General features: G+C 44.2%; 1 long non-coding RNA gene across 1 annotated transcript; it reads left to right on the top strand.

Annotated features, from left to right (window-relative positions):
- The first annotated feature begins 7,446 nt into the window (after positions 1-7,446).
- Positions 7,447-9,556, top strand: LOC106726884. The gene is made up of 3 exons (XR_001363011.1): positions 7,447-7,486; positions 8,583-8,659; positions 9,519-9,556. It is a non-coding gene; the product is annotated as an uncharacterized LOC106726884 (long non-coding RNA).
- The last annotated feature ends 3,397 nt before the right edge of the window (positions 9,557-12,953 follow it).

Here is a 12,953-nt window from a genome sequence, read left to right as displayed (position 1 = left end):
GGTGTTTAATTTAATGATTTTATTTTATTTCTGTTGTTCATTCTTTTGTTATTTATTTATAACAATAATCACAATACATTCTCATGAAAGAACATTTGAATAATTCAAAATCTATAAATTAACCAGAATCTAGCTGCCCCATCAGCATCTTCTATTCAAAGGCAGTGCACCTTGTTTCTTAGGCAAATATATACCCACATCCATACACAACTGGACCAATCATTCTATGAGCACGTAAGATATTTTTTTTCCAGTGATTATCCAACTGCTGTTATGGGAAGCATTTTGATTTATGAACCAATGTAATATACCTCCTAACACACATATGTTGGTGCTTTTCACACTACTTTTATTTGCTCTCAGGCTTCCATGACGGTCTTCTCTTGTGAAAGTCATAAACAGTGAGCAGTGCAGATAGCGGGAAATCACATCTTGCTCCTTGAGTTTCTTAGGTGATTTTTAGAATTTATGAAGAGACAATAGTCTTAAGATGCCAGGCTGTTTGCAAGAATTGGGCCTTGCAAACAGCCTAGCAAAGAGAAAAAGGTGTTTGAGATTCAGTGACTTGTCTTTGACTGTCAAGAGCTAAATGAGTCCCTGTGCATAAATTTATAATGTTTACACTACAAAAAATGAATTTGCCAGAAATGGAGAAAGAACCAGACTACTTTGTCACCTGCTGGAGAAAGATTTACTGCTTCGTGGAGATGCAGGCTGGGACTGGAGAGGGTGGGGGCAGAAAGAGAGGTCTGTGGTCCGGGGAACAAGGAACTGGGTCAGACGGACATGGGTAGGACAGACATGAGTTAGTCCAGTTTAGCCAGTTCTGCCCAAATCACTGAGAGCTAGGTGTCTGATGAACCAGCCTACACAGACTCTCCTGTCAGTAATTGAGTGAGTCCCACATGTGGGCCTGTAGGAGCTGTTATTCTTGCCCTTCTATTGATCATCATCCCTGGAAGCCACCTGAGGTGCTGTAGGATGAGGTCAGTCTGAGCCCCTGGATTTGCTTAGTCCTGTCCTCTTTGCCCTGTATACTCAGACTCCCTTTCCAATTGCTCACAAGCACCTCCATCCCCCAAACAAAAGGTGGAGCCCAGAGGATGGTGGCTCTAGGAAAGGCAGAGCCCCTTGCATCATCCTCAGGCAGCAACACATGGCACCGGCCTCCCACAGCCACCTCCCCATCACAGGGTCCTTCACAGCAATTCCAGGGATACCCACTGCTTGTATATACCAGAGCCACTTTGTCCAGTCCCTCCTTCTTCCCAGTGGCTTTCAGGTGGGGACACCCGTCCAAGGCCGGAGGGATGGGAGGTTTGAGAGTGGGGACTTGAAATGCAGGTGGAGGGCATGGTAATCTGCAGACCACCTTCAGAACAAGTCTTCTCACTTCCTGTTGCCCTGCAGCTCGCCAATTTCCACCTTTCACATCTCTCAGATCCACACATTTACTTACCTTACCCTCCTCCCATTTTTTAATCTATAGTTTTGTTCAGTAGCATCAAGAATATTTCCTTTTCTCTTTCTTACTTTATTTTCTTGGCGAGTCAAAGCAAAAACAAAAACCCAACAAGGACAAGACAAGCAAACCCATTGGAACCTTTTGTTAGAAGGGGTGACCCAAGTCTTTCCTCAGGTGCAACTGGAGATAAAATGAACAGGTACAGCCTACTGCTGGGGTCTTGGGAATCTCCATAGATTCCTTCCCTCTCACACACCTCAAGACAGGCGTTCTTCAATCATAATTCAGGAGACCCAGCAACATTCTTTTCCTACATTACTCTTTTGATGTTTTAGTCATTCTACTGGAACTGCATTCTTTACTTTTTTTTTCATCACAAAGTTGCTGTATCTCCAAACATTTCCAATTAGACTCTCAAATAATGGCTTTGAGGGCTGAGCTGGGGAAGCAGCCCTGCTTATGGTGTTGGCCTCTGGGATAATCACCCCAGGTCCACAAAGCCATTCCCAGTGGTGCTTTGGAGAAGAATGTGATTGAAAATTGGGTGGGTGGTAGGAGTTGGCTGTAATTCCATGCTTTTATAAGCAATAACCTTTTAAGAAGAATTTTCAAGGGAAAAATAATCTACCATTTTATTAAGTTAAGAAAAATATACCTGAGCCTGCCAGCCCCAGAGTGGGAGTAGATATCGACATATACTGTTTTAAAATATTCTGACATTTTGCTGCATAGCAGGAATCCTTCCTGCTGACAGTTTATATGCCACAATCAAAATTCCTTCTTTTCTTCTCATTGTCTCAGCTCTGGTACAGGTACATTGCTGGGCACATCATTACTGACACAACTGTGTCTACCTGGGGTTTGGTTGTCATTCATTCATTTTAGGACAATGAGGGTTAGTACATGTCATTGATAACGATATTCAAGGATGGCTTTGAGGGAGCTGATCTTAGTTCTTGAGTATTAACTCAGAATTAGACACCTTTGAACCACCTCTGCCCTCCCCACCAGCTCCATCCTTAGATGGAACTCAGTATAGCCTCCAATCTCACTCATGCCCAGTGTCCAGTATCCTCAGCTCTTCTCTGCTTGGTGGAGAAGGCCAGATATATTTCTGTCCAGCTCTGTCCCCGCTCAGAGGAAGTAACCTGTAACTGTAGTTGTTACTGTAGTGGTTGAATGGTGGCCTCCAGAGTTATGTCCATGTTCTAATCCCTGGAGTCTGGTGAATATGAACTTATTTGGAAAGAGGGACTTTGTAGATGAAACTAGGTTAAGAACTTTCAGATGGTTTTTCTGGGTATCTGTGTGGGTCCTAAATTCAATGATGAGTGTCCTTATAAGAGACACATAAAGGAGGGGGTGATGTAAAGATTCAGGCAGAGGCTGCATCTATCAGCCAAAGAATGCCAAGGAATGCCGGTAACCATTAGACACTTGAAGAAGCAGAAATAAAAAAAAAAAAAAGAAGCAGAAATAGATTCTTCCTCAGGAATAATGGCCCTACCAATACCTTGACTTTTTACTTCTGGCCTCAAGAGTTGTGAGGGAATAAACTTTATTGTTTTAAGCCACCAAGTTTGTGGTAATTTGTTATGGCAGCCTAGAAAATAAATATAGTAACCCATTCTAAATGGTGACTTCACAGAGGATTTTAAGGGCAGTGAAACTATTCCATATCATATTTTAATGATGGATAAATGTCACTGTACAGCTGTCAAAAAACCATAGGCTATACAACACCAAGAGTGAACCCTAATAAAAACTATGGGCTTTGAGTGATAATGATATGTTGATGAAGATTTGTTGATTATAACAAAGTACCACTTTGGTGGGGGATGTTGATAGTAGGGGAGGATGTGTGTATGTGGAAGTAGGGGATAAATAAGAACTCTCTGTACTTTTTGTACAGTTTTTTTTTGTTAATCCTCACCTGAAGATATTTTCCCATTGATTTTTAGAGAGAGTGGAAGGAATGGAGAGAGACACAGAGAGAGAAACATTAGTGTGAGAGAGATACATCGTTTGGTTGCTTCCCACATGAGCCCAGACCAGGGCTGGGAATTGAGTCTGCAACTGAGGTACCTGCCCTTGACCTGAGTTAAACCCGAGACCCTTCAGTCCACGGGTCCATGCTCTCTCCACTGAGCTAAATTGGCTAGGGCTTTTTTGCTCAATTTTGCTGTCGGCCTAAAACTGCTCTAAAAAAAAAGCCTACTAAGAAAAATGGCTGACTTGCCCCTTTCCCTTATCCTCTGAGAAAATGTGACTCTCTTTGCACTGATGGATACAGCCTGACCCACGTCATGCCCCCATGTGTCTCTTCACTGAGGTAAGAAGGCCTTTGTCCCCTGCACTGATTAGTTGTGACGAGGAGTGCAGCGGCCCCCTTCAGTCATGGGCAGGTCCTATGGGGGTATTCAGCTGTGAACTGCCAACACAATGTCCTGGTCAGCTGTGAGTGAGTGCTAGTTCCTGAAAGGGGGGTCTAGGTGTGAACCTGAGAATCCACCACACTGATCACACTCCAGTCTTAGAAACATACAGCCATTACTTTGTCTAGGTCTGCATCTGAGCTATCAGGTGTTGCCGTAGAAATTCAGGCAACTTGGCAGATTCAATTCACTTCCAACTCATGGTCTCAAACTTCCTGGAAGTTCTTAACATTGCCCACCAAGTCTATTCCCCCCGCCCCCCCGGATTATTTGCTCTCCTTTCTTTGGGATAACTAATTCATGCCTCCATTTTCCTCCTTAAATCTCCAAGCTCTTTTTCCTTCTTTTCTCTTCCACAAACAGGACATCAGGTAAACGTTAGTTAGTTGAGAAAACAGAAGGGCTTAGATGAAAATATCTCAATTGAGCACTATCAAATCTAGAAACCTACCTGCTCTGAAAGTACTTCTTTCTCCATCCCCAGGCCAGTCAGAAGGCCACGACCCCTGCTATCTGCTCAAGAATTTGACTCTATGTTCCTTCCCCCTCCTCTCCCACCATCAGTTTCTCTCTGCTAGATCATTTTTGTTAACTTACAAACAGGCAGTGGTCCATCTGATCCTCTTAAATCTTCCTTGACCCCTCCCACTCCAGTTAGACCCTATCATTCCGCTCCAGTTCCCAGCGAACATTCTCATCAGAATTGTCTGTGTATACCGCCTCCATTTGTTTAAGTGCTCAGCCCCTTCTAATCTGACTTCTACTCCCACCTTTGGAACTACTCTCTTCAAGGTCACCAATGGCCTCCACATTCCATTTCATTCCACTTCTCTCTGTAATTAAGACAGAGGATGACTCTTCTTCAGGAAAGCATCCTCTCTTCCGAATGTCACACTCCAGGTTTCTTCTGACCTGGCCCCTTCCTCTTTCCATTGCTTGCTCCACCTCTTCTCCCTAACTGCCAACTATTTGAGGGCCCTAGGGCTCACTTTTGGTCCCCCTTCTCTCTCTGTCCTTGAGAAATCTGATTTGTTCTCATGACTTTCACTCATAAAATATTTTACGGGATCCCAAGACTCCCACATCCAATCATCCACTTGGTATATCTGGTTTGCTGGCTCACAGCCATCTCAGAATGGCCATGTGCTCCTCCCACATCTCTCCCCCTTTTCCACAACCAGTAAATGACACTCTCACTCAGTAAACCACCAACAAGGTCAGAATCTTGAACGTCATCCTTGACTCCTCCTGTTTCCTCACCTCCCTCTACCCCTCATCAGTAAATCCTGTCATTTCCAGCTCCAACATATAATTCCAATCCATGTGCTTTTCTCTGCCTCCACCATCACTCCTTGTCCCACCCTTTGTGACATCCCACCTGGCTCATGTAGCATCTTTACAACTCTCAACCACTTTCTTTTATTTTCTGAAGCAGTTGACAATGGTCCATTTTACTCCCTTTTACATTTAAAGTAAAACCCCAACTCTTACTGTAGCTCACAAGTGTGCTCGCCTGTGTCCCTGCCTACTGTTGCTAACTTGCTCTCTTCTGATGTATGCTCTATGCCAACTGGGAGCACTGCACATACTATTTTGTCTTCTCCAGGGTTTCTCAGCTTCTGCACTACTGGCATTTGGAGCTGGGTGATTCCTTTGGGGGGGGGGCTGTTCTATGCATTACAGAATGTTTGGCAGTGGAGATGCCAAAATAGATGCCAGTAGCATCCACCCACACCAGGTTGTGATAATTTAAAATGTCTCCAGACATTATCGAATGTCCCTTGGGTGGCAAAATCACCTCTGGCTGCTCTACCTGAAATACTCCCTACCACTCATCCCCCAACCCAGGGGCAACATTAAAAAGACTTAACAACTGGTCCAGCATAGGCTTCGACCAATCTGAATATGCGCCAGCTCCAAGCATCCTTATCTTCACCTGTAAAATGAAGATAAGAATAATCCCCACCTCCTAGGGTTGTTGTGAGAGTAAATGAGTTTAGGTGTATAAAGTGCTTATCAAGTCCTGCCACAGGAGGCATGTCCTATCAGCACTTGCTGTTTCCCTCAGCATCCTTATTTTAATTGGCTCATTATTAACCGAGTCCATACATATCAAAGGAGCCCCGTGCATCTCAGTTATTCTGGTTGTTTCTGTAGAACACTCACAAGTTGTAATTAACTTGTAATCACAGCCATCTTTATTTCTTTATTTGCCCATTACTTGACTTCCCTTATAAATTCCACCAAGGCCATGTATCAGGGTATTCTAACTGCTGTAACAAATACTTGGTACACCTCAATGATTTCACTCAGTAGAGGATTATCTTCTTCTTCCCTGTGAGTGTTTGGTGCACAAGCCTTCCAGCCAGATACCCTCCTTCCTCTGCTGGGATTTCCCTGCTAGATCCTCTGCCTCCAGCTGACAGAGAGAGAGAGAGAGAGAGAGAGAGAGAGAGAGAGAGAGAAGCTTTCACATAGGGTTTTCAATGGACCTAGGCTGGGAACACCCAGCATCACTCCTCCCCACATTCCATTGGCTAGTGCTCAGTCACATGGCTACATAGGCACAAGACAGGCTGGAAAATGTAGTGTGGTGAGCATCTAGTCAGTCTCCTTGCAGACAGGCATTGCATCTGTGGGTCCAGCAGTACAACTGGGCACAGGGTTAATAATGAATAAGTACTGTTGAATGAATGAATATGTGTTAACCTATTTAAATCTTTCCTGAGCATTCAAATTGGAAGAGATTAACTCCCCCACCCCACCGCCCGCTAACATCAGTAACTATTATAAACTTTATTATAGATACTGAACACTTGTGGAAAGATAATTTATGATAGCAGAGCGCTACTCTTAGCTCTGCCAGCAAGACCCAGCTAAACCTTGGGAAGCCATTTCTCATTTCAGGGCCTTGGTTTCTTTCTCTGCCCAGGGTGTCTCCTGGGGTGCAGAGGCTCTGTGGGGCTTCCTTCCCTATGTGATCCATAGCACCACTCTGTTTACAGAAGAGACCAGAAACAAATGTTCCTAGGTTGATTTTCTGACCAGTGTAGACTGACACATTCCTCCAGTTCTGGTCTACTCTGAGGGGGATACATTAAATAGGACTCCCAGCCAGGCGGATAGCAGTGAGCCCAATGTTAAAACATAGGCTGTCTCTCCCTTCGCCCTCCAAGGGCTGGCAAAGGCATAATTTCAGTGTGCAGTTACCATCTCAGACTTCTGTCAGCCCTTAATGATGATTGCTCAACAAATATTGTGGTTTGTATTGGAATTACAGGAAGCTCCTTGACAAGCCTTTTGTTGCAGGCCTGAGACTGTTCATGTAGAGTGTAAAGGGTTGCCAAATTTAGAAAAATAAATATACAGACGTGTATTGCATGGGAGGAACACACAGAACAGAATTATTCGTTGTTCACCTGAAATTTTGCTTTCACCAGGTGCTCTGCACTTTACCTGGTAACCTTATTCATGTGGACCTTGGTCTCCAGCACCGGCCATGCTAAGACTGTTCCATCTCCATTTATGATTCGTTTGAACAGAAATCAAACTGACCGGGACCTTCCAAGAGGTGTGAGCTCTCAGAGTAGGTACCTCCATCCTTATCTGGTTTCTTGGACTGACTGGAGTGTTCATTCATTTCCTATCTCCATTTCAGTGGTTTGCTGGACAGGTCACCCCTACTTTCTGTATGTTCTAGCTAGTGGGTCATTTACTTTCCAACCTTGAGTAGAAGGGACTGTCTTGGCCTCTCATTCATCTTGCTTCTTACCTGATTAAAATTACTAAAATTGCTCAGCCAAGTCTCTAATGATTGTATTTTCTTTTCCTTTATTAAAAATTGGGGTCGACCTTAACATCTGTGAACCATGTTCAGATTTAATTAAGATACACTTGGTGTAGTTCATAATCACTTATAAATTTTAATTAAACTGGATATATATTAAGCTGAATTATTTTATAAGAACCATCGAATGCCTTTGATAAGAAATATAAATGTCTGTGCTTAAAGTGCTACAGATTTATATTCTGAAGTCCTGATTTTAAAAGGGAAATCATTTTAGGTCAACTTTAGCCTTGAATAAGCATTTATGAATGAGACTTTGACTTTAATTCATATTAGTCTCCTTCCATTATTGGAAAATATTCATTCACTCAACATTTAGTGCCAGGGGTCTATTTAGTACCAGGAACTATGCAAGTCACCATGTTGGAAACTCCGTTTTTCGGATTCCTGATTGTCTTCCTTTGACCTTGCTTTTTGTCTTCACAGCCTTTGTGGGTTGAGTAGTTAATCTAGTTGGGTATGAGTGGATTACCTTTTTATTACTCACTGATATGTTCAACTCTATTAGTAACCAGAAAAATGTTTGGGTAAAGGGTGTCTAAACTGTCTCACCCAAAGAAGAAAAGATATCCTCTTTTTATTTTATATTTTAAGTGAAGGCTATGTCTGCTTAGGGACGTGAAAGAAGGCTGGCTGTGTGAGGAAGTGAGTGCCATGGACTGCTACACCCCAATTCATAGGTTGAAACTCCAATCCTGAATGTGACTGTCTTTAGAGATAGGGATTTTAGGAGATAATTAAAGTTAAATGAGGTCAAAGGGTCGGGTCCGAATCTGATAGGATTGGTGGAGGAAGAGATCTTTTTCTCTTTCTCTTCCCATGTGCATGCACCAAGGAAAAGCTAAGTGAACACTCCATGAGATGACAACTCCAACCTGGCACCCTGATCTTGAACTTCCAGCCTGCAGAACTGTGAGCAATAACTTTCTGTTGTTTAAGATATCCAGTCTGTGGTTGTTTGTTATGGTGGCTCAAGCAAACTAACATAGGGAGCTGTTGGCACACATAGGATTTCCATGGGTGGTTGGCACTCTGACCTGTGAGCTGTGCAGCTCTGTCTCGGGCATGGTTTTGCCCTTTGCTGTAAGAGACTCCCTGAAGTCAGCCACCCCTTGTTTCTGATAACAGCATGGATTCATTCCATCACCAGGGTTCCTGGAATAGCTCTTGACAATGGAGCAAAGCTAACCAGCTTGTCCTTGAATTGACTCATGACCTTGACCTATTAATATTACATTTTTGACTGATTGAACGCAGAAGCCTAGACACTTGTGATTTACAACTGAAGTCCTCCACGAGCAGATAAATGCAGGCTTTGGTTTATCGGGTCCTACAGCTTGCTTCCCTTCCATCAGGGAGAATTTTTCCATTACAACAGGTAATAATCCTTCCCTTTTTTGTGTCCCATTGAGTCGCATATGCCAACAGATTTCAGAACATGAAAAAAAAACAACCCTCAAGCTGAGTTTAATATTTGATGTGACTTTTGCACTGCTGAGCCATGTCCAGCCCTAAAAGCGTGGTTTCCATCTTTCCCCATGAGTCTCACCTCCTGCACCTCTTTGATGCACTAAAAATGCTCTCTGTGGATCAATGAAGAGTTCCAGCCCCCCAGACATAGAGCCGTGACAGAAAATCAATGTGTGGTGTGGACAGTTGAGGAGAACCTTAAATAATGTCTTAAAAGAATCCACACTCCTTAGTCCCCCTCTGCCAGCAGTGGAGACAGCTAGGGGGGGTCATACCTGCTAATGGGCACATTCTTTTTTAGTGTCTGGAGGCTTAGCAAAACCAGCAGATGAAAACTACAGTCAACATCATAATTAGAAAACATTTAGATTCACAGATGATTCTAACACTTTTTCCCTTACAGTGCCTATGGTGAGTCTATTTAAAAAATACTAAACTCAGCACTTTGCTTAAATCACACTGAGATCTAACATGTGCATTTTATTTTCTCCCTAAAAGCAGCACTTAGCGACGTTTACTTGCTGGCATCATCTGGTACCAAGAACAGTGAGAGGATGCTAGTGGACCGAGCTACGGGACCTATCCTCCAGCATCAGGTGAGGAGAGAGGCAAGTGCCCCCACTTATTAGCTTCTTGTTGCAGCAGAAACCACTGCAACACTGCCGTCTGTACGAGGATCTATGGAGGGGCAGCAAACTACTCCAAGATACCTGTGACAACCATGGTGCGGATTTTTACCAGATGCCACTGGTTTGGGATTCCTCTCCATGGAGGGCTCCCTGAGTAACACACTCTGAGGCTTTCCGGGAGCAAAATTGATGCTAAGAAAGCTTTTTAGGTCCCTGGAAGTAGATAAAGATAGGCAGGTGTTGGGAGTATACTTTCCACAGTAGTTTTCACAGCTGTGTTTGGTAAAACAACCATCAATGCGAGACCCATGAGAAACTAATGCATCATGGGAGCCCTGTGACTAGGAGAACTGCCCTGCTGGATGGGCTGACATGCAGCTGTTGAGGAGAGAGGCAAGTGCCCCCACTTATTAGCTGCCTGTGGTTTGCAGTCGTGTGCCACCTGATTTCATTCATGGGCATTCTGTGGTGAGAACTAGAAAAAGCTTGAAATATCTATATGTATAAAAGCCAAGTGACCAGAATGCCGGAATGACCAGTTGCTATGATGCGAACTGCCCAAGGCTCCTCCCCCCAGCTGGTCCTGCCCCCGATCCCCACCTCCCCGATCAGCAGCAGGGCCAGTCAGCCAACCTCCCATGTCCCCTCCCCACCGCCGCTGGCCCGCCTGATCAAGCCCCATGGGGAGAGGGTGGCCAGACCCCACCTGTGCACGAATTCATGCACCAGGCCTCTAGTATATATATAATTTCACTTGAAGCATTCATGAGTCGTCACTCAAAATCGGGCAAACATTCTAGTTTGCTGTCCTAGTTCTCCCAAGTGCCCATCCAAACAATATTTCCACTTGGGGAATCACCACTTCTCCTTTGAGCACTGCCCTCTTCTCCTCTGGGCCCCCGGCATGTGGCTTACACTCTCCCCCAGGAGGGCTCCTTCCATGTGGCAAACATCTTAGCATAACTGTGGAGGACCATCACAGGGGCATTATGGGAACTTCTTGGTGAAAGGTACTTGGTAAAAACGAATGCTACATAAACAGAAGACCATTGTTACTAGATTAGCTTCTCTTCACAGGACTAATTATTTCATAGTCTTCCAGAATGAACTGCATTTGCCATCTGCCAGCCCAATTACCTCAATGATCCAAATTCTTTTAAATCTGGTCACAGCTCCTCATTCTTTCTTAAACTCCAGGTTTAGTGCTGCTGGCCGATTTCAGAGCCCCTATGTTCCGATCCTTGTGAGAGCCACTTAACTTCACGATGCGTGACAGCACTCCTCAAAGTAGGCCAGCGACCCTCTTGACGTCCGAAGGCAGTGGCAGTCTCGCTTCAATTTCTAATGTCGTGTTTGCCTCGTTTTTATCATCTACTGTTTTGTTCTGTTTCACCTCTCTCTTAAAACTTTAAATGGAATTGTTTTGGAAAACGAAAGAAAGCAGCCCCATGCCTGTTTTCTTCATACTTATTACCTTGGTTGATGGTGGATAATTTTGGCTTTTTGGTCTTATCAGCTAAAAGTTAAATTCCAGAAAGTTAGGTGAGGATGACCTCTTGGAACCCTTTTGGCTTGTTTGCCTGCAGGCAGCTGGTGGTTGGCCTTGCCTGGTACAGGTGGGGCATCTGGGCGCTTCCCTCCCTGGCTCTCCTTACTCAGCAGCCTACCCTGGGCACAGCTCTCTCGCCGCAGATGCCAGGTTTGTGTTGTTAAATCATGGTGTTTTTATCTCCTCATGTTTCATCATTCAAAGCATAACATGTTTTCAAAACACTGCTCTGCAATTAAGATACATTACCACCAGGAGGCCCTGAATTCATCCACCGACCTTCATACCATATAAATCATCACTCAGTGAGTAGGACAAGAAATCAGCAGGTCATCATATTATAGAAGCTGATCTTATTTTTTTTTAAGTTGGAATTTAATGTTAAGCAGCAGAATGTATAATTACTTTGTAGCCGCTTTGTAAAGTAAATAGAAGTTGAAGATGTCATTTTGGTGCCTTTGTCCTTCTTACCAATGTGTTGCATAGAGATTGTGATTAAAATGCTCTTTTGTGATTCACCTGAATATCTTATAGTGAAAACCCAATGAGAGCTCATAGCAGCCCTGCATTTCAGACTGCTGATGGTCCAGGCTGCGAGGCTGGTGTCGAGGTTGTTCAGGACACATTTCCTCATCTACATCAACAGGTTTGGGTTTCCCAAGGAACAAAACCCAGAAGAAAAAGCAAAAGCAAAAGCAATATGTTGTGCACGTTGCCTGTTCCTATATAAGGTTCCTGGAGAATATCTATTTACAAGTGTTCTGAGATCGTCTCTTTCAGAAGAGCCCCCGGCTCGTTCCAGCTCTAGTGTCCCCTTAGCTAGTTCTCTTCTTTGACAAGAACTAAGTGGAGCCTGATTTGCTTCTTTACTTCTCCCATAAGCTTACTACAGAGATGGAGGGCCGTGAGAAAGATGAGTTTTAAGTTCTTCAAAGATTATTATATCTCTTACATAGTGCAGGTTTTTTTTGAACAAATTAAAGTATGGTTTCGAAAAAGAGATTGAAACTGGCTTTTATTACAATCACTGAAAAAAGTCAGTATCACCAACCAACTCTCCTGAACTTCCCACTCTGAGCTGATGGCAGGAAGCTGGGGTTCCAGGAGAGTTTCAGCGTCAAGAGCGGGTTTGCCAGAATGATGTGAAGGATGAGGCTCAGCTGCCAGGGGCAGTGGGGTCATGGAAGGGCACTGGGACAGAGGCCAGGGAGTACAGCCAGAGAACATCCAGGGGGCCTCTGGGGCTGGTTGGATGTGAGCTGTTGTCTGACTCAGTTTCCCTTTATATAGACCTTCCATTCTTACAGACACAGCTCTACCTGGTTCACTACCTGGGCCACCGTGGTCTCAGGTGAAACGCTCTGATCCAATAAAAGCTTATTTACAAAACTGGGCAGTGGGCCGGATTTGACATGTGGGCCGCAGTTTGTCGATCCCCAGTGTGCCACGCCAGCACGACCAAGGGTGATCCCGAGTCGGGAGGTGAAAGGATTAAGGAAAGACAGACAAGAGAATAATAGCTGGGTCTCGGTGGGACGCTGCTCCCTGATGAGGAGAC

Source organism: Myotis brandtii, unplaced genomic scaffold, assembly GCF_000412655.1.
Source record: "Myotis brandtii unplaced genomic scaffold, ASM41265v1 scaffold328, whole genome shotgun sequence".
Classification (NCBI taxonomy): domain Eukaryota; kingdom Metazoa; phylum Chordata; class Mammalia; order Chiroptera; family Vespertilionidae; genus Myotis; species Myotis brandtii.
The sequence above is the reverse complement of the archived record's forward strand: the minus strand, read 5'-3'. Positions and strand labels throughout refer to the sequence as shown.